Source organism: Neopelma chrysocephalum, unplaced genomic scaffold (assembly GCF_003984885.1).
Source record: "Neopelma chrysocephalum unplaced genomic scaffold, ASM398488v2 Primary Assembly neopelma1_75, whole genome shotgun sequence".
NCBI classification, from domain to species: domain Eukaryota; kingdom Metazoa; phylum Chordata; class Aves; order Passeriformes; family Pipridae; genus Neopelma; species Neopelma chrysocephalum.
In genome coordinates this window covers 7190312-7209867 of record NW_020897736.1, presented here as the reverse complement: position 1 = coordinate 7209867, position 19556 = coordinate 7190312, and the positions used below count along the sequence as shown (strand labels likewise).

Here is a 19556-nt window from a genome sequence, read left to right as displayed (position 1 = left end):
CCTCGGCCACCTCCATACCGGGAACTTAAGGTTTCCCGGTCCTTCGGCAGGAGTCTGGGGGCGCGCGGGGTGCAGAGCCGGCGGGAGGGATGCTCCAATGCTACAGGTGCTCTGGTCAGAAGGGAAAAGCAATGAGCTGCCCTGGGACGAAGCGAGGAAGGGTTTGGGAACCCCCGGCTACAGGGTGGCTCTGGGGAAAGACCTCGGCGCACTTGTTCTCCCTTCGGTTGCATTATATTAACACCGATTTCTCTTATTTGGGGTCTTTTATCTACTTATTTTTATCGTGGTCGCGAAAAATTAAATTTAAAAAAAATCCAAGCCCTCTACATCACAAAAATTCCCCCTCTCTCCAAAGCGGAAATAAAAAAAATTTAATTCTCCTCAAAATGCTTCTCGCGGCGGTGCCCCGGGGAGGGTTGATGACAACGAGCTCCGCTGCATTGTCCACAGGCAGGACCGGGCCAGTGCTGCCTATGGTTCACCCGGGTACAGGCAGAGAGGGAGGTTCGGAAAGGCATAGCACCACTGTATTATTGAAAAAAAATCACCGCCATAAACAACCCGAAATAACCTCAAAAATCCACCGTTTCAGCAGAGATGGCTGCAATGCATAAGTCGAAATGTGGTGTGTATAGTCTTTTTTTTTTTCTTTCCCTAGGCTTTTTGTTTTTCTGTCTGTCTGTCGGGGAAGCATCCCCATCCCGGTGCGCCCCGTCGGAGTCGGGACGGGAGGTGGGAGATGCGACTTCACCCCCACTTCTTGGAGACTCCACTCCCCGCCGGGAACTCGATGCTGTCGGTCGGATAATGGGGCGGTGGGACTTTGTTTAACCCCGTTGCCCCCGGGGCCAGGGGTCAAGGGCTTCCTCTTCCCCCGGGACATGGTAGAGAGGCCGTCGGTCACAACAGGAGGATCGCGGCGGGGAGGGGGATGTGACGGCCGCAATGTTCCCCCCGCCCCGCCGCGGCCCTCACGTGCGATCGGCGTGGGACCCCGTAAACCTCCAGGTCTCCCCGGCATCGAGAGGTTGAGGAAGGCTCCAGGTGGGTGTTTTGGGGGAACAAGAGGCGGTCAAACATCAGCACGGGACAGAGGGGCATGCGAAGAAGCGGCCCCTGCCCTACAGCAACCCCGGCTCTCTGCCTTCCCCTCCCAGCTGGAGCAGGACGTTTTTACCGGAGTGCTGGTTTTATCGGGATTTCACCCCCTCCCTCCACAGGCAGAGATACCTCAGCTGCCCCCCCGGAGCCGAGAAACGGGCAATTTTTATAGGTGACGTACGGGCTTACGTGAGAATCCGTGCCCAGCACTGCTCTTTCAGTTTTTTTCTCCTGAAATAACCCTTCCGTGCAGCTCGCACCCCCCTATTCCAGCTCGCACCCCCTTTTCCAGGCTGGGGGAAAAATCGGGAGAGGGAGAAGCGAAAGAGAAAAGAAAAGCATCCCCCAATATCCCGCTTTTTTTCCTGCTCGGGCAGCGAGCCCCGGAGCTCCCAAAGTGAGCGGCGAAGAGGGCGACGGGAGACGGGCGGGAGCCGTCTCCGAGGTGGAGGGGTCGGGGGTGGGATGAGAATAGGGGAGGACCGTCCTTTTCGGGATCAAGGGAGAACCAGCGAGGGAAGGAGGCTGGCGGCACCACAGGCATCCGAGGTAAGTCCCTCTCCTGCTCGCAGCGGTGGTACCTGAACCCAGGCGCTGCTGCGGGGGATGCTTTGAGGGTTCAAAGGAGCCCGATCCCGGGGGATGCCCATCCCCGGGGCTGCTCCGTCCCAGCCAACGGGCCGGGCTCTGCGGGGCCCGGGCTGCTTTGGCGGCTGTGATTTCTGTGGAGATTGGTGCCGGTTATCCCGGCCCGGGGGCTGCAGGCAGCCCCTGCCCCGCGCCCTGCCCGCTCCCTCGGGGCTGGGCCGGGGTCCCCCCGGGCCGAGCAGCCCACGGAGCCCGCTCCCAGCCCCCGGGGCTCCTCCCGTGCGTGTCTCAATTCGCTCAGGCTTGACTTGGCAATAAGCTCTCTCAATAGGGTGACAATAGAGCCCCGGTGGGACCCGAACAAAGAATTTGAAAGTAGTTAAATTGCAGGACACGTCCATCGCCTGGGTGCTTGAATTAAAAAAAAAAAAAAAAAGAGAGAGAGAGAGAGAAAGAAAGAAAAAATCGGAGAAAAGAAAAAGGAGAGAGACTTTTCTTTGGGCTGGTGAGAAAATGCTCAGGGTAAAAGTTGGTTTGGCGTCTTCATTTCAGCGACAATGGAGCAGAGCTAATTCAATAGGAAACGCGGGGATTTTTTAATGAAAAGACCGCCGGGGTTACACCGAAGTTAAGCTCTTGTGAATTAATTATTAGGGCAAATAAACTGGGAGGGGGGGAGAGCTCGGGAGGGAGTGTTGCAATTTCTTAATATTCTCCTTTTCGTGTTTAACGACAATGCCATTAGGTTTTCGACTCTGGGTGAGCAAAAGGATTTCTTACACTCTCCGGGAAGAGGAGAAGACGCGCTTTTTTCCCCCTTTCTTTTTCCTTTTTTTTCTTTTTTTCTTTTTTTTTTTTTAATGGTGTTAATTGCTTTTAAAATAAAATACGACGGAATTTGGCAACGAGCTACAGTTTCTGCTGGCGGTGGCGTTTGGGGTTGTATTTCCTTTCGTGGCAACTCGCAGATACAAAAAGGAAAATAACGGGGGAATTTAAATACATGAATGTAAAGGCGAGGCGGCATGTTCGGCTGTTGCAGATCTCTCGGGCTCGATCGGTTTATTTTTTCCTACATAGAAAACCTGTCTGGGGATCCCTGTGTATTCATCGGGGCGGCGAGAGACTCCCCAGAGCCGCTCCGGGGCATCGGTGGAGTGAATCGGAGATAAAAAATAGGAGCCAGGTTAAACGCAGGAAGGAAGAGGAGGAGAGGTCGGAAGCGAAGTAAAGGTGTGCCAGGAGGGATTGGGGTAGGGGTGGGGGGGGTGGTTGTGTTTTTGGGGGGAGGGCTTTTTTCGCCTTATAGCAGAGGCTGCAGGTGGTGCAGTGTGTGTGTGATTCTGTAAAGACGGTGAGGACGATAGAGGCGGAGGGGAGCGGAGTGGGGACGCTCCGGCGGTACCTGCGTGCCCTCGCCCCGGTCCCAGCTCGCTGCGGCCGCTGCGCTGCGGCTGTCGGGGAGAACCGAGCTCCGGGGCTCGGCCTGTCCGTCGGGGAGAGCATTGGCACGGCATGGCACGGGTGGGCCCGGAAAGGCTCCAGGAAGGACCCCCTTTCCAGGGCCGGGGCTGCGGCCCGGAGACAGCCCGTGCCCCGGCTCTGCCCGACGGCCGCAGGCGGGCCGTGCCATGCCGTGCCGATCCGTGCCGTGCCGATCCGTGCCGTGCCGGACACTCGCGGGTCAGTTCAGCATTTGGACAGCGGTGCGGGGCCGGGGAAGCAGCCGCGGGGCGCTGGGAGGTGCCCGGGGCAGCGGAGGGCAGGGGCGGCCGCAGCCCTTTCCCTGTCCGCCGTGACTGGGAGCTGTTCCTCAAGGGAAGGGGGCACCGCCGAGAGGGGGTCGGGCGGCGGGGGGGAGCCCAGCCCTGGCTCTCCCCCCGGAGAAGTGCACCCCGGAGCCAGGGCCAGAGTGGGGTGCCCTGCGGGGCGGCCAGGTAAGCCACAGCAGCCCCGCGGGAGTGGGCGGCAGAGGGGCTCACCGGGGGGAGGGAGGGGGTACACGGCCCCCCTCCCCCGGGCAGCCCCGTCCTCGGTGGGTAATTAAGGGGTGAGGCGGAGGGGCTGCGCTTTCTGCTCGGCGGAGCCTGCCAGCCACCAGCCCCCGCCGCCACCGCCGCCTTCCTCCCGTCCTCCTCCTCTCCCCCTCCCTCCCCCCGCCTCCTCCCCTCCCCCTCTCCCTCCTCCTCCTCCTCTCCGCCATGGTTGGAGTGAATAGGCGGCTGCCGGGCTGACGTCAGTGCGGGCAGAGCCTGCCGGCGGCGGCAGCTCCCGGCCAGCGACCAGAGCCGGCACCGGCAGCAGCCGGGAAGACACACGGAGCGCGGGCAGAGCCGCCTCCGCCGCCCCCGCCGGTCCGCGCCCGGGGCTGAGGGCTGCGGGGGACACCGCTCGGCCGGGGGCAGCCTTGCCCGCCCCTCCGCCCGCCCCGGGGAGGGGAATGGCCCCGCCGCCCGCTTCTCCCAGGGACCGCCGTCCTGCCCTCCGCACGGCAGCAGAGTGAGTGTCGCGGCCGGGCATCGCCGCCTCGGCGGGGCGGCCCCGGGGAGGCGGGAGGGCTCCGGGGGAGACGTTTGCTCCGGGGGGGACACACCGGCTGCCGGAGGGGGAGGAGGGAGGCAGGGAGAAAGGGAGGGGGGAGACGAAGTTGGGTCGGTCCCCACCGGAAAGTTGGGCGCCTTCAGGTGTCGGCACCACGCGGGACCGGGACCGCCCCGCGCCGCACCGTGGCCCCGGCTCACCCTTCGCGGGGGACGAGTGGGAGGCACGGGGGACCTTTTGCTGCCGGGGACGTGTTTGCTCCGGCAGCCTCTACCCGTCTGCCCGGGACATTGGAGCTCGACAGCAGGGCCCGGGGCGGGCTGAGTCCCGACGGGGCGGCGGGGAGCCCGGGCCGAGCACTGCCGGGGTGCTGCCGAGTTGCCCCCAAACCTCCCCGTTCGCCTGCCGGAGAAGCTGCATCGGATAAAACGCTTTGATGAGGCCGAGCCTTCCTGGGCATTCAGGCTTTAGGCCGTGGGAGAAATCTCGGGTTCCCGGGGAAGTTCTTCCTCCCGATGCAGCGGGTACTGCTGCTGGGCCTGTTTTCCGGGGGGAGGAGGGGGGCACGGGGGCGTCCCGCTCCCCTGCTCGGATTTACCGCCGAGGAGCAGCAGCGTGGCTACCGCTGCTCGTGCACAGCTTCTGATGCTGGAGGATTTATTTCATTTTTCATTTGCTGTATCCCTTTTCTTTAAAAAAAAAAATACATTTTATTTTATTTCGTCCCTGTTTATTATTTTTTATTTTTCTTTCTTTTGGTTTTCTTTTTTTTTTTTAATTTTTTTTTCTCACATTAATTCTTCCCTTCTGCTCCCTGCCTTCCCGTGAATAATTATTTCCTTGGGTTTTGTTGTTTGTTTTTTTGTGTTTTGTTTTGCTTTTTTTTCCCCCGTATCACCCTGGAAGTGAAACGCATTTTAGGCCTCAGCCTTAGGGAAACCCGAATCATAGCAGTGCAGGTGGCCTGAGAGCCCGTACCTGGCCGGATTCCCTCGACGTGCCTCCACCCCCGGCCCCCGGCCGCGCAGCACCTCGCCCCGCCGAGTGAGGAGGGTCCGGGACAGTCCCCGCCTGGGCCCCGGCCCCGACGGCCGGAGAGAAAAGAGCAGCCGGGGGTGAGACGCCGCCGCTTTGCCTTTTCGGCGCCGGGGCTTGCTCAGAGGCGGCTTTTAATTGCTGAGCAAAGCGACGCGTTTCCCTCACGCCCGTCGGGAGCTGCCGCTTTTTTGCCAAGCCCCGATGGTGGGGAGAAAAGCAAAAAAAAAAAAAAAAAAGTAGCACAACCCCAAAAAACAATTAGGAGAAGATGCAGCTCGAGGCGGTGAGGCGCGGGGAGTTACTCCAGGTTGGCTAAAAATAACTTCTCCTAATTAAAGAAAAGTGACGTCAGACGTGCAGGACGTAGAAGAGGGGAAGGCAGCGGACTCTTTACTGGGCGATCACGTTAAATAATTCAGGGGCGGCCCGGTGACCGGGCTCTTCCGAGGTGCGGCCGACGGGGCCGCCTGCCTTGCCCGGCGCGGGGTCACAGGAGGAGGGAGCGGGCGGCGGGACCGTCCTGCCCGCGGATGGACGCGGAAGGCCCGCGGGGCCCCGGGGCCGGTGCAGCACCATGGCCAGAGCCACGCTGGCACCGCCGCCCCTCCCCGTCCCGTCGGGCCGCGAGGGTTGTTTCCTCTCGTGAGTGCGTGCAGAGGAAGGACGGTCCCGCGGCCCCGGTGGGCGGCTCGGGTGAGGCAGGACGCGGTGCCCGCTGCAGCCACCGGAGCTCCGGAGCACGGGCAGCCCTCGCCGATTCCTCCCCAAGATGCTCGCTAGTGCTTTGCCCTGTGTCAAGGAGCCATTTTGTAGGCATCCTGATAAAACTGTACCAAAAAAGGGCCCCAACCTCTCCTTCCCCCTCCGCAAAAATACCCTAAACCCAACAAAATAGCAAAAAAACCCACAAAAAACAACAACAAAAACAAACAAAAAACCCCAAACAAACAAAAAAACCCAAACCCAAAGCCTAAAACGAACCAAAAATATTCCAAGTGCCAGGTATTTTCTCCTAGGTGCTGGGGCTCTGCCTGCACGGAGAGGGTCAAGGCGAGAGCTCCGAGCAGATCAAGGCATTGCCGGAAAGGATAAGGGAAAAAATATTATCCTATATATTCCTCCCAAGAAAATCACCTCCTTTGACCGGCAGAGAGAGGGGATCCCGTCTCCAGCCGCGAGCAGCCCCGCGAGGTGCGGCGTTTCACCCGCAGCATCCTCGCCTGAGCGAGACGGCGTCCCGGGGATTCGGCGCGGAGGGCGGGAGACCTTGCACGGCGGTAGCCGGGCAGAGCTGCGGCTTAGCAGGGCTGGCTCTGCCCGCCCGGGCCCCCTTGCCGGTGCCGCAGGGGCGGCAGGGCTGGAGCGGGGCCTCATCGCAGCCAGAACGGCCCCGGGAGCGGGAGAAGCTGCCGGCGGCACCCCAAGCTGCTCCCTGCCACCGGGGCCCCGCGGTGAGTACGGGGGCCTCCTCCATGGGGGGAAACCGAGGCCGGCCCCTGGGCCAGGCGAGCCCCCGTGCCCGCTCGTACCGTCCCTGCGCCCCCGGGCCGCCCTCGGAGGCGGTGGGGTGGATGAGCGTCTTCCCCCGCCCCGGCCGCGAGCACACCGACAGCGACCACTCTAACAGCAAAACCGATAAATTAAGAGAAAATCCAAGGCCCTAAAATTAAGGAGATCCGATTCTTGGCAATTTTTTTCCCCCTGTCTCCCGGGCAGATTAAAATAAACCGCGGCCAAACCCCCTCCCGAGCGGCTCCGGGCCGCGGGGAAGGCAGTGAAGGGTTGGGAACGGAGAAAATATTTCTCCCCACCTTCCCCAGCCCCGTCGGGGCGGCCGGAGGACCCCCGATCCCGTTTCTCGTTAGGCAGGAGGCAGGAGGGAACCCACAGTTCCCGGGAGCCGGGCAGGGGCGGCCGGGCTCGCCTGGGGGCCAGGAGCAACGCCGGCTCGCAAAGGGCTGGCAGCCCTCGTCCTTTAGCTTTTAGCCTGATTGAGATCGTAGATTTTATTTATTTAATTTTTAATTTTTTTTTTTTAAGGGGATGACGGGGAGGGGGAGGGTGAAGAGAGACAGAAATAAATAATCCGAGCAGAGCTCGCCGGGAGCCGGAGCCGGCGGGACCGGCAGGCAGCGCTCTGCCGCGGCTGCTCCTGCCGCGATCGCTTCGTTTCGCGGATCCCTCGTTTTGTAGCAGGTCACATTTTACTCTCGTCTGGGATTTAAAGGAAGGCGATGTTCAGAAGCAGCGATGATTATAATTTTAATTTTTTTTTTTTTTTAATGAGGAGCAGGTCAGTTAAGCACCCCAGATAATCATATTTACCTCCTGGCATTTTAGTCTGATTATTGATGCTGTTATTATTTGTACATGCCGGATTCGCCGCTACACGCATATCGCATTATGAATCTGTGCGGGAAATAGCAGATCGTGGAGGGGCAATAATTAAAACGGAGGGGAAACGGGGAGCAAAGAGGATCGATGGGGGATCGCGGGTGCGTCCCCAGCCCTCGGGACACGTCTCGGGACGGGCGGGCCCCGCGTTTGGCTGCGCGAAAAGGGGCCCTTCAGGCTGCCCCCCAGGTGCGGAGACCGGACGGGGAGGGCATTGTTTGGGGAGGAGAAGGTGTGAGGGAGGTGCGCTGAACGTGGGGGCTGGGGGGGGGCATGGCGGGCAGAGGGAAAAATGGGAAAAGGGAGAAGTAAAGAGGTCGGGAATAGGAAAAGAAAATGGATGGAAAGGGAAAAGGTGGGGGAAAAGGAAAGGCCGGGGAAAGAGAGAGAGTAAAAGGGAGAGGAGAAGGGGAGAAGAAAAAGGGAGAGAGGGGAAAGGGAGAGGGAGACCTGAAAGGGAGAGAGAGGAAAGAGAGAGAGGGGAGCGCCGAGGACAGGGAGAGGGAAGTTAGTTGCGGGTGCAGGGCCATGCAGGGGTGGGTGCTGCCCGCCTCTCCCGCTCCGCTGCCGGCCCTGCGGAGCTGCTGCGGGGGCACGTAGGGGCGGGAGGAGGCGGGAGGGTGCAGAGCGACCCTCGGCGCAGCCCCCCGGCAGAGGCCGGGCGGGAGGAGGGCGGCCGGTCCCGCCCGGTGCCGTGTCGTGCCGAGCGGTGCCGAGCCCGCCCCGTCCCATTCCATCCCATCCCACCCCGAGCCGCTGGAAAGCCCATCCCGTCCTGGAAAGCGCGGGAAAGGGGGCGCTGATTTAAATGAGGGTCCGGGGATTGGCTGGGCGCGGCGTGACGTCACTTCCCAAAGGGGGCGATTACCATGCGAGGGGAGTAGAAGTTGGGCAGCGGGGCGGGAGCGCGAGTGGCGCTCGCCGGGCCGGGCCGGCGGGATGGGCACCGACGGGCTCGGATCGGCCCCCGCGACCCTGCCCTGCCCTGCCTTGCTTTGCCTTACCCTGCCCGGCCCGGCTCTGCTCGGCTCGGCTCAGCACAGCCCGACCTGTCTCGGTACGGCGCGGTTCGGCTCTGAGCCCCCGTGGCTCTGCCCCGCTTCTCGTTCTCTCCGCTTCGTATTTATCTTTCTCTCTCTTTCTCTCTCTCTCTTTTTTTTTTTTTTTTTTTTTTTTTTTTTAATGTGTGTGTGGTTCCCGGTGGCAGCTCCCGGCTGCCCTGCCCCGGCCGTGCCCGCATGCTGGAGCGGACGGACGGACGGACGGACAGATGGCCGGCATCCCCGACGGAGGGATGTTTCTGTCTTTGGTTATCTAGCTGTATGAGTGTTGTGGAGCCATCATAAAGCTAGATAACCGAAAGTAGAAATGACTTCCAGACCTGCTTGCCCGGGGGAAGCGGCCGCACCACCGGCGATGCAGAGACGGCCCGACTCGCCGCCCTGGGGCTCCAGGTAAGGGCTGCGGCTCCGCGACCTCCCCGTCGGGCCACTCCGGGCAGCCCGGGGCTCCGCGGCAGCAGGCGGGAGGGACGGGGACATGGGGGTGAGCCCTGCGCCAATTCTTCCATTGCCAAAGACACCCGGGGTTTAACTGTCGGTTAAACGCACCTCGAAATTCACTCCTCGGCTGCGGGGTGTCGCGGCTCTGGGAGGATGGAGAGAGAGCGAGCGCCCTCCCCAAAAAAATCCTCCCCCCATCCCAGCCTACAGGTCAGACCTCGAAAACCCGCAGCTTTTGGGTATTTACCCTTCTCTCTCTCTCCTTCTCTTTTTTTTTCGGCTTTGGATTTGATCCTGGCCTCCCTTTGGAAGGTCAAGTTGGTGATAATGTGACCGCTTCCCTTGCGCGGTGGCTGTTGCTTTTGTCCGTAGCTGCAGGGGGATGCCCAGGGAAGGGGTCCCGCTGCTGGGTGCAGTCCTCCGGCGTGCAGCCGCCCGGCCCAGGGGCTTCTTTGGGAGCCGAGCGCTTGGCAAGGGACAAAGCCTCCCTCACCTCCGCTGAGAGCCCCAGAAGTTGAAACATAATGTGTATTAGAATGTCTGGCAAATAATAATAAAAAAAAAAGGGGGGGAGGGAAAAAGAAAAGAAAAGAAAAGCAATTGGCACATCTGCATTCCGTTCCCATGGCGACAGAAAGCACCGCGCTCTCTGCCGAGCCTCCCCGGCACGTTTTCCCAGCTGGCGTGGGGCGAGCGCCCCTGGCCGGGGCCGGGGTGCCCCGGGGCCCCCCGGCACCCTGGGGCAGGCCGGGGGGCATCGCCACCAGCCCCTGGCCCGGCGCTGGCAGTTCGCATCCCGCAGGGATGATCCCCGCGCTGCCGCCAACCCACGCGGGCCGTGACAGCTCCGGGAAGGCTGCAGAGAAAAATCTTCCCGTGGCTGCGGTTACCAGTGGGCTGTTTGCTGGCTCTCTGCCCCCCAGGAGATGCTGCGGGAGACTGGGGAGGGCTTGGGAAGGTGCTGCCGCGTTCCCGCTGCTCGGCGAGGTGGAGTGCAGGTACCCTGCCCCATCCTTTTCTCTGCAGTGGGCATCCCTTGCCGAGGGAGAGGGTAGCACAGCAGGGCCGAGCCACCCGTGCCCACCGGCGTGCAGGGACGGCGAGAGGTGGGAGCCCCCCCCGCACCTCGGAGGCAGGTTTTCCACCTTCACTTGCACGGGGTAATGGCGTCAGATGCCACGTAGGCCCGCAAAGCTAAATATGCCTGTGCACCCTTCCAGGGCCAGCAAAGCACCGCCATAACCACAGTAAGGAAAAAGGATCTCAGCCTGAATTTGGCTATACCGGGAGAAAGAAAAGTTCTGAGGAGCTGTTATTATATATTCTAATGAGAAGTCATTGGAGAAATTAAAAAGGGCAGAGAAAGACGAAGACGCCAGCACTAATTCCGCAGGAAGCCTCCCAGGGAAAAGGCTGTGTGAGTGTGAACGCTGAAAAGCATGAAGGCCTGGAATTAGACTATCATTTAGAAAGCGTTACTAATCCGAAGTTACAGCAGTAATTCCATGATTTGCTGGGTCCCACACGCAGCGCCAGAATTAAAGATACGGATTTTCTAGAAATGTAACTCAACTGTGGCACCGAGTCTCGGGAAGATCTGAATGAATCATTCATTCCAAAGGCAGCGAAAGACGTGTCATTAAGAACCATCCTCCTTCTCTCCAGCCCATCTGGAATATGTATACTCGATGCAATCCCAGAAATTGTGGAAGAGATTGGAGGGGGGGAGGAGGGAATGTAGTCCTTTCCCTCCTTTATTATGTTGGTTATTTTTAAGAAATAATTTTCCAATTATTTTCACAATATTGTGAGTGGCGCTCAATTCTTCTCCTATTTATATTTTTCCCCCTTTCCTACGCCAGCATCGAGTCAGGTGCAAGCGGTTTCAGTGGAGATGCTTTAAAACTAGACTGAACAAAGCAGGAGGGAACTGAGCAAGGTGGTTGATGAATGCATTTATTCCGGAGTAATGATTTGATGGGGGATGGAGGAAAGAAACATTCAAATTCCTAATGAATATAATTCAGGAGGAATCATTCAACCAGCGTGTTAGAGAAAATCTGTTTGGTGGGAGTGTTTCTGCACTGGCAGAACCCAGGAGGTATTTCTGTCCCCGGCTTTTGTAATTGCAAAAGGTGAAAATATAAAAAGAGGATCTGAGGAAAAAAAAATATACACACATATAATAAATGTCTTTGTGTGTGTGTATATAAATACATATATATATATAATTTCATGAAATAAAATGCAAGTGTGGAAATCCGTGTCTACATGAGAACTCTTACAAAGGATCAATGCAAGCTTTTTCACCTCGCTCTTTAATCAGGTGGTCAGAAAACACCCTTGCCTTCTACTATTTTTTTCTCCCCAAAATCGCCTGTTCTGAGCTGCTTTTTCAGGTATTTTTTCAGGCTGTGGACTTGGTTCACTAAGCCCAGAGCAGTGTCCCCAAAGGGGGTGAGACAGGGACCGAGCGATTTGGCCTTTAGTCTGGGAGGGAGAAATTGCAGTTGAATTTTTTCTGGTGCTTAAGTTCTTCGCTTTTGCCCCCATTGTTGACATGAACCTGCGGGTGTTTGTGGGAGGTGTGGAGGTGGCACCCCCTCAATTAATGAAGGAGGTGGCAGTGAGTGATGGGGGACAGTGGCACGAGAATCCCCAGCTCATGGGGAGGGTGGAGGGTGAGGAGGCGGATAAAGCCCCCCCCAGCAAATCCCTACTTGTGACATACCCGCTGCATTTAAAGAGTCCCTGGCAGCCCACTGACAGGTCTCTGCTTTCTGTCTTTTTTTTTTTTTTTTTTAAGTGCTATGGTGCAAGAAAGGTCCGTAAGGGTCCATCCTTGGGCCAGGGATGGATTTTGGCTACACACGGTTCCCTTTGTGGCTTAGCCTTTTGCCCTATATGTGTAGCTGTTGGCTTTGGATGGCTCTTTTCCCCTGCATAGCCAAAACCCCGAAGGGAAGGTGTCTCTTTGGGCTGTGCTGAGAGGAGAGCTCACCAATGTCCTAGCATTCCCGGCTCTTTCTCCTCTCAGTGGGACTCTCCTGGTGGAGCAATGGGATGCAGCGTAGGCCAAACGTGGGTGAGGTTCCTGGAGCTGGGCCGTGATGTCTTTGTTCTTCAGGCAGAGGTGGGGATGGGCAGAGTGAGACAGAAACAGAAGAATCAGTGTGTGCCATTGGGGGATAAATGGAAAATATAATTTGTGGGTTTCACCTTGGGGAAATGATGCTCTGTGGCATTGAGTGCTCCAACTCATGATTTCTGATCTTTTCCTAAGACTCGGCCACCATGCAGCACGTTTGGCTCAAGGGATGAGGTGAAGGGGGTTTGTACCAGATACCTGGGTAAGCCAAACTCGCCTGGGCTCAGGGGCAGATGGACAATGGGATATTACATCCCTGCCATTCGAAGAAGCTGCCTTGGAAGCCAGGCCATGCAAACCCTCCCGCTTGGTTATGGATGAAATCCCATCAATGGGCATTTTTGTGGAATTGCCTGGCAATGGTGTGTTCGATGCTTGGGGCTGGGCTCAGCCATTTCTTTTGTCTCTCTTGGCTCCCACCCCTCCCTGCACCCTTGACGCAGGCGGACGGTGCCTTCCTTTACCTGCCCTGGCTTTGTCCATGCTACCTGAGAAAGGGCAGAGCCCAGGGCCTTGGAGGGCACATCCAGCCTGTGGCTGTGGATGGGTGCTGCTCATGCACCAAGGAGGGATTGTGGCTGCGTGCTGGAAACACACTTTCTCATTTCTGCGTGGAGGGAAGGTGCTAATTTGGCATCTGTGCGGGTGCAAGCACTGAGGGCTGGTGCCTGGCACGTGGCAGTGCACGTGTGCCGTTCGGGGGGTGGGTACCCCATGTCACCCCTGTCACCAATGCTCCCACGTCACAGACCCTCAGTTTCCCTGAGTCTCTTGGTGTCTCTGGGGGCCACCAGCATAAGATGGACCCGTGGCTGCCCACCTGGCTTCCCCACCACGTGGTACTGGGTGTCACCCTGGCTAGGTCAGAGATTTCCGTGCCTACAAGCCTAGTCACCTCAGGAAGGTGTTTGCCAAGAGCCAAACTGGAAAAACACTATCTCAAGCTTTTCGCCATCCCTCTGTCCCTCTGGGTGCACGTGTTTGGAACCAGAGCTTGCACATGAAGCTGGGCCATCACGCTGCCCACAGCCATGCTCCCGGGATCCGCAAAGAGTCAGGACAAAGCTCTGGCTTTCCTGTTTTCTGATATTTATTCAGGGGCTCAGTTTTGGTTAGGAGCGTTTGCCTCGAAAGCTGAGGAGTGGAGGTAAAAAAAAGAAAATGGGGGAGCAAAAGAACACAATCTCTGGCAGTTAGCTGTCTCTTGGAAACTCAGTTTGCTGTTCCTATAGAGGCTTTCTCTTTTCCTTCACCCTGGTCTGGCCTTAAGTACCACTTTAAGCGGGCTTTGCTCATTCACATCCAGGCTCCTTAGAGCAATTGAGCCCGCGGGGGTTTGAAAAGAAGGGACAGTCCTTCAATGGCAGGACCTTGGGCCAGGCTAATTGGTTTTGGTTCAAGGGGATACTGGATTTGTGAAAAGCCCAAAGACATCTTTCCCACGCCAAATCCCAGCTCTTCAGAGGGGGAAGTGAGGGGTGCTGGGTGGAGAAGGGAGCTGAAAGAAAGGTGGTTTAGTTGAGGAACCTCTGTAAGGATCCGGACGCCCACCAGGCTCGGCAGGGATGGGTGCAGCGGGGGGCAGTGCCCAGGGGAGCACGGCAGCAGGGGGACTGCATCCCTCCTCCTCAGGGCAGGTGGGCGGCGATGGCTGGCTCCCAGTGGCACTCTGGCAATGGTGGCCTGGTTTCATTAAAACCAGGCTTTTTCAGTGGATGCCAGACTCCTGTGGAGATGGCAGGAATGAAGGAAGGATGGGATCTGGGTCCAGAAACCAAGTTGCTTCTGTGTACTCGCCTGTGCAGCCGTGGGGGGAATTTGTTGAGGTCTCTTGTATCTCATTTTGATTTAGGAATTTATTTATTTTTAAACATTGACTCTCTCTGGCACCATTCCAGCAGTCCCACGACCTTTACTCTCCTCGATCCATAAAAATCACTTAATTATTAGGGTGAAAATCAAGGCTTGGAAACAAAGCCAGCTTATGGGACCATCAGTTCTTGATATATTTCCTGAGAGGACATATTTCTGGGCACCTTCAGAGCAGAGCACGCAGCTTGTTGGATATGAGATATCAAGGCATTATTTATTGAGGAAGTCTTCACACTCCCTCATCTGTTATAATTAACTGATGACATTTTTTCTTAGGTTCAAAATATGGCGAAAAAGTGTAATTAGCACGAAGCTGAGGCACTGCATTAAAATGTCTCCTATAGTTAATGTAGAGTAGTCGTGCTATTTATTATAGGAGGAGCTGGCTCTGACCTCTGTGTTGCCTAACACTTTTTATTGTAAAGATTCTTGAACTTTTTTTTCTTTTTGAGCACCTCTGACACTCCCATTGTTTGCTGCGGGCCCTTGAAATTCGTCCGGGGGAAGCGCTTTGGCTGGGGAAATGCCTATTCTTTGTCCCTTAAATTCCTTTCAGGTTTAGCTGAATTATGAATTGGTCAGAATTGCGATTTCACTTTGGTTGCCTCTTGAGGTGGGGTGGGGGGGAAATTAAAATTTATTGTTTCCCTGGAATAATAATAACAGATCAGGAGCAGGGTGAAGCCATGGACTCCCACCACTTTATTGAAGAGCTCTGGACCAGCCAGGGAAGGTGGGAGGATGTTTACAGCCAACTCCATCATCCCCTTCCACCTTTAGCTCACATCCTTCTAGCATGGCCCCACCTCCCGGGAGCAAACTCCTCCGGGTCCTGGAGCCAGGAGGAAAAAGTGTAGGGGGTGTGGGAGTGTTGACCTGGGCACTGCCAGCCCCAGCGGTCCCCTTCCCTGCCGGCCCCGGGAGAGCAGCCTTCTGCCGCTGCCAGATAACATTAGTCCTGTATTTCATAGTGGCAGAAATCTGTGCCGAGGCTTGGGGCTTGAAATCGCTCTGCCCGCACAGGATGAAGCAGGGATGGGTGCGGGGTGGAGGAAGGGGAATTTGTTACACTTGCCTACAATTGTTTTTCTTTTTGCTTATATAAACAATCTATTATTTATTAGCTATAAATAATGCATTTTTCTGTATGTTTAGAATGCACGTGATTTCTGTATATTAAAAATGTACATGGTTGAAGGCACCAAAGCAGGCGCTGGCAAGTCAGGGGGTACCCGATTTCATTTTGACCATGAGACGTTAATTCAGCCTCTCCCTGCCCGTGCCCTTACGAGGCTGACAACACGGTCACAGCCTATTTTTAGCTCCCTCCCTCTTTTCCTGTCCAGAGTGGCTGCACAGCGAGGTGGAATTATGGTTGCATGGGCAGCCATAAATTGGACACTTCCTAACTTCGAAGTGCTTGACCACACAATCTAAGCAAGGGCTCTTCAGGGCAGTATTTCTGCATGTGGCATTATCTGCGTTGGCCAGGCACGTCAAATACAGGGGTAGAGAAGCCTTAGAGCAGAAAAGACCTATCAGACTATTGAAAGTGCTTGTTTGAATAGATGAGGGAGTCAACAGAACCTACACTTGATCTGAGCTAAATGGCCAAGAAGATGTCTCCAAGCTGAGAGGGGGAAGCCTTTGTTCCTTCAGTCCCAGCCTTGATGTTTTCTTTGCCTTTGGTTTTGCCTCGTTCCCTGCTAGGGAGGTTTGGGCTCCTGCTCTGGAGGAACCTTTGGCTTGTGTAGTGAATTCATGTGCTTGTGAAAGCGAGGGTGTCCCTAGGAATGTGCACCCCCATACTCGCTCCTGTCACAGCACCAGCAGACGTGTGCTACCAGCTCACAGATACTTGCTGATTGGCGTCCTTGCCTTGCCTTGCCCTGCACACTCCCTCTTTCCCATGTCACTATCAGGAGCTGTTCCACATGTTGGAGGGAAAGGAGAGGCCTTTGTGTTATACATAGGAGGGATAATCTCATTTTTAACTGCTGGAAAAATTACTCCAAAGGTGATTATATGCAATGCACATTTATCTTTGCTTGAAATAGCACTTTTTTGTTGTTGTTTTTTTTTCTTTGTTTACTGGTGGGTATCTCCATTCTGGCTCTCAATAAGATGCTGGCTGTCTGTTTTCTAGTGGAGTGGGCACCTCAAGCAAATCCATCTGGGAAGTAATCAGCCTTTTGTTTTACTTTCCTGGGTGTAATGCAGTCACAGCCCTTTGCACATACTTGTGCTGATACCAGAGCATTCTCCCCTGGCCAGCAATGTATTTGCCCTGGGTTATAATTACTTGACCTGGCAGTTTTGCCTTGTGGATTCCTGGAACCTGATACCTGCCTGGGGCTGTTTCTGGATCAGCGCGGGTACCTAAGTGTCCTACATTTGGGTTTCGATCATTTGGGTTTGGCTTGTGTTCCCTGAGCATCTCTTTCATAACTTTCCCCCTTTCTCCTGCCTCTCAGTTCAGCAAAGGGCCTGTCTATCTGGATGCAGGCAATAAACATCTGTTCTCACCCTCACTTCTGTTAATGAGATAGAGACAGGTAAGCATCACACATACCAACTTCCCTGCTCTCAGCAACATCAAGGAAATGGTGACAAGCTATTAATGGAAAGTGATGGTCTGGGTGCTAATTAGTGCTTCCTTTTCAACTTTTACCTACATGTCTGCTGAGATGCCCATCCCAGTCTCTCCTCTCTCCTTGCATCCCTTTGTTTCCAGCACGTTCCATGTTCACTGTGCGCATCCCATGTCAAAGAGGCTTCTCTCTTTATTTTTTCTCTACCAATCACTTTCTGCATCCCTTTCATTCCCTCATTTTTCCATGCACCCTCAGTCTCCTGTAGTTGTTCCAGGCAAAGAATAAGCACCATATTATAGTAGGATTTGAAATCTTGGGGATGGGACGTGTGAAGTTGGTCAGGAGTTTCTCATCTTCATCAGTAGGTAGTAATATTTGCTTGTGGCACCAGTGCACGGGGTCAAATTACCCTGGGGACATGAGGTCAGAGATCTGTCCCCTCTTCCCACAGGTAATGCTGTAGTGAGGCTCCCAACAGCTCACAGGTCTTGATCATGGAGTAATTAGTATTTAAAGCAGATCCTCTGGTAATGCCCAGAGACTAAGTAGGACAGGCTTCCGTGGTGTGAGCCTGCAGGAGATGACAGGTCCTGCCCCAGAGAGCTTGTGGTCTAAACTCTAAATGATTTTGCTGTCCACCAGACCCTGTTAATGGCTGGTTTTTGAGATCCAGCCCAATTTATGCTGCTGCAGCAATGTGATTCCTGGTCTCAGCTTGGTGCCCAGTCTCTCTTGTTTCTCTTTCTTCTGGTCCCTGGGCTCTGCCCCTTCCCCAGGGACCCTAATCATCCCCTCCTCACCTCTTTTGCACGGGCTGTGGGTTTCTTGCTGCCAGGCTTGTGTCCCAAGGAGCTGCCTAATCTGCCCCTGTCATTCCCAGTCACAGGCTCTGCACACACCATAGCTTTATGGGGAATGCTTGCAGGGCAGTGGGAAGAGGCAGCCATGGTTTGCACATCAGCTAATTAATTTTCATGACTGAACGGTGCTGCCTGGTCTCTTGTTTATACTCCTCGCCGCTCCCCTTCTCCCCCTCCTCGCTGACACACACACAAGACGACACATCTCGTAGGAACGTCAGCATCCTTCCACAGCCTTGAGACGCGAGCGGTTATTCTGTTGGCTTGTCAAACGCGGGTTTCCCTGCTTCATGGTACACAGGGGCCCCCTGTTTCACATTTGCTGATTCTTATTAGACCCAGCGCGCCAGGGCCTTGTCTCTCCCCGCAAAGCAACGCGCCGCATCCCATCCATAAATCCAACCCTGGAACAAAGCCTCTTCTACCCTGCCCCATATTTCTACCCAGCCTGCCCGCTTTCCCCTCTCTCTCTCTCTCTCCCCCTCTCCCGTGCTGAAGGTTTCCTAGTGCCAGGGAGATATGATAATTCTTGTGAAGAGAGCATGAAATGCCTCTGCTCTTTGTGTCTGTTTAATTCAATGAGAATCCCAGCCCCAGATGTCATGAATGGTGGGCTTTGTGCTGGCCCTTCCTAAGCCCTAACCGCCAGCCCAGCTCTCTGTCTTTCTTGTTTCCCACCACTGGATACTGATTAACAAACTAAATTATTTTTCCTCCCTAATGATGTTTTCCCACTTTGCCCACCAGGCTGGAAGAAGCCACGGGGAGGAAAGAGTTTGTGCAAAGGATGAGATAGCCAGGGAGAAAATTAAAGAGACAGTGTTGCTCTCTGGGCAGTGGCAACGCAGGTCCGCTCGGCTTTATTTCCTTATTAGAGAATGGGGTCGTGTCTGGCTGTATTTTATGTGGCTGGGTGTATTTCAGCCGAGGGATGGGCTTGAAAGCATCTGCACAAGGTACGCTCTGGAGCATGCCAAGGTCCGTAACTCACTTGCAATTGTGTGTGCGAGTTTGCACGGTCCCAAATTTAAGGTCTCTTTTCCAGCCGTGAGTGACATGTGGTAATTACTTGACATCCGTCCATGCATATGGGAACCTCTTTCTAATTGAGACAAATTCTCTTTTCCTTAATCAGACATGACTGAGAGTTCGTGGAGTGGGATGCCTTGGGAAGGGCTGGGACGTCTCCACCTGAGCAAGGAGAGGTGAGTCCCTGGAAGTCTTGCTGAAGGATCAAGTCCAACTCATGCATGGGAGACCAGCTCTTTTACCTGATCCCTCCCTCCCTCCCACAGCCAAATTCCCAGCCAGGTTTTGAAACAGGGCCAGTTGTTAGCTGCTGCTAGAGAGGACCAGCAGCAATAATCCAGGGAGCCTGGATGGAGCTGAAGGCAGGTGGCCAAGGAAGGATCGTGCAGAGCCACCTGCTTTTTGGAGCCCAGCAGTGCCTCCTTGCTGGGCACTAGTGAAGCTGTGGCCAGCAAACACCCTCCTGGAGCAGGGAAAGAGGATGGGTGTCAGCCTGGTGAGGAGAAAAGGCACTAGGGAGGAAGCCTTTCAACAACAACCTGGGGGTCTGAGTTGTGCAGCTGGGAGTCATTGAGAGGGGGTTGGTTTGATATTTTGATTTAAAAAACCAAACCAACAAAAAACCAGAAGAGACCGCATGCTGGTGGTGTGGGCTCCTCTCAACTGTGGCATGGGCAGGGTCACGTCTGACGGACAGGACCCGACAGAGAGCTGGGTGTGCTCAGGAAAGCTCTGTGGTGGTGCAGGACTCAGCCCTGTATTTATGAGACAATACAATGTATGTATTTATCTCTCACAACTGAGACCTCCAGTCAGAGAGGGCCTTTCCCTGTGCAGATCTGGGGGGCTTGTGCAGGCTCAGCTTGTAGAGTGGCTGCTCCTCTCA

General features: G+C 55.7%; 1 long non-coding RNA gene across 4 annotated transcripts in view; it reads left to right on the top strand.

The window, feature by feature from the left end:
* The first annotated feature begins 527 nt into the window (after positions 1-527).
* The window catches only part of LOC113969983, a 43750-nt gene continuing 24721 nt past the window's right edge, over positions 528-19556 (top strand). Inside the window, exons 1-5 of one of the 4 annotated variants that reach the window (XR_003534986.1) lie at positions 528-1047; positions 1161-1653; positions 2438-2925; positions 8873-9119; positions 10388-18846. This is a non-coding gene — a long non-coding RNA (uncharacterized LOC113969983). Of the gene's footprint in view, positions 1654-2437; positions 2926-8872; positions 9120-10387; positions 18847-19556 lie in introns of all 4 variants that reach the window. The other 3 variants (XR_003534985.1, XR_003534987.1, XR_003534988.1) reach the window with 3 other exon arrangements.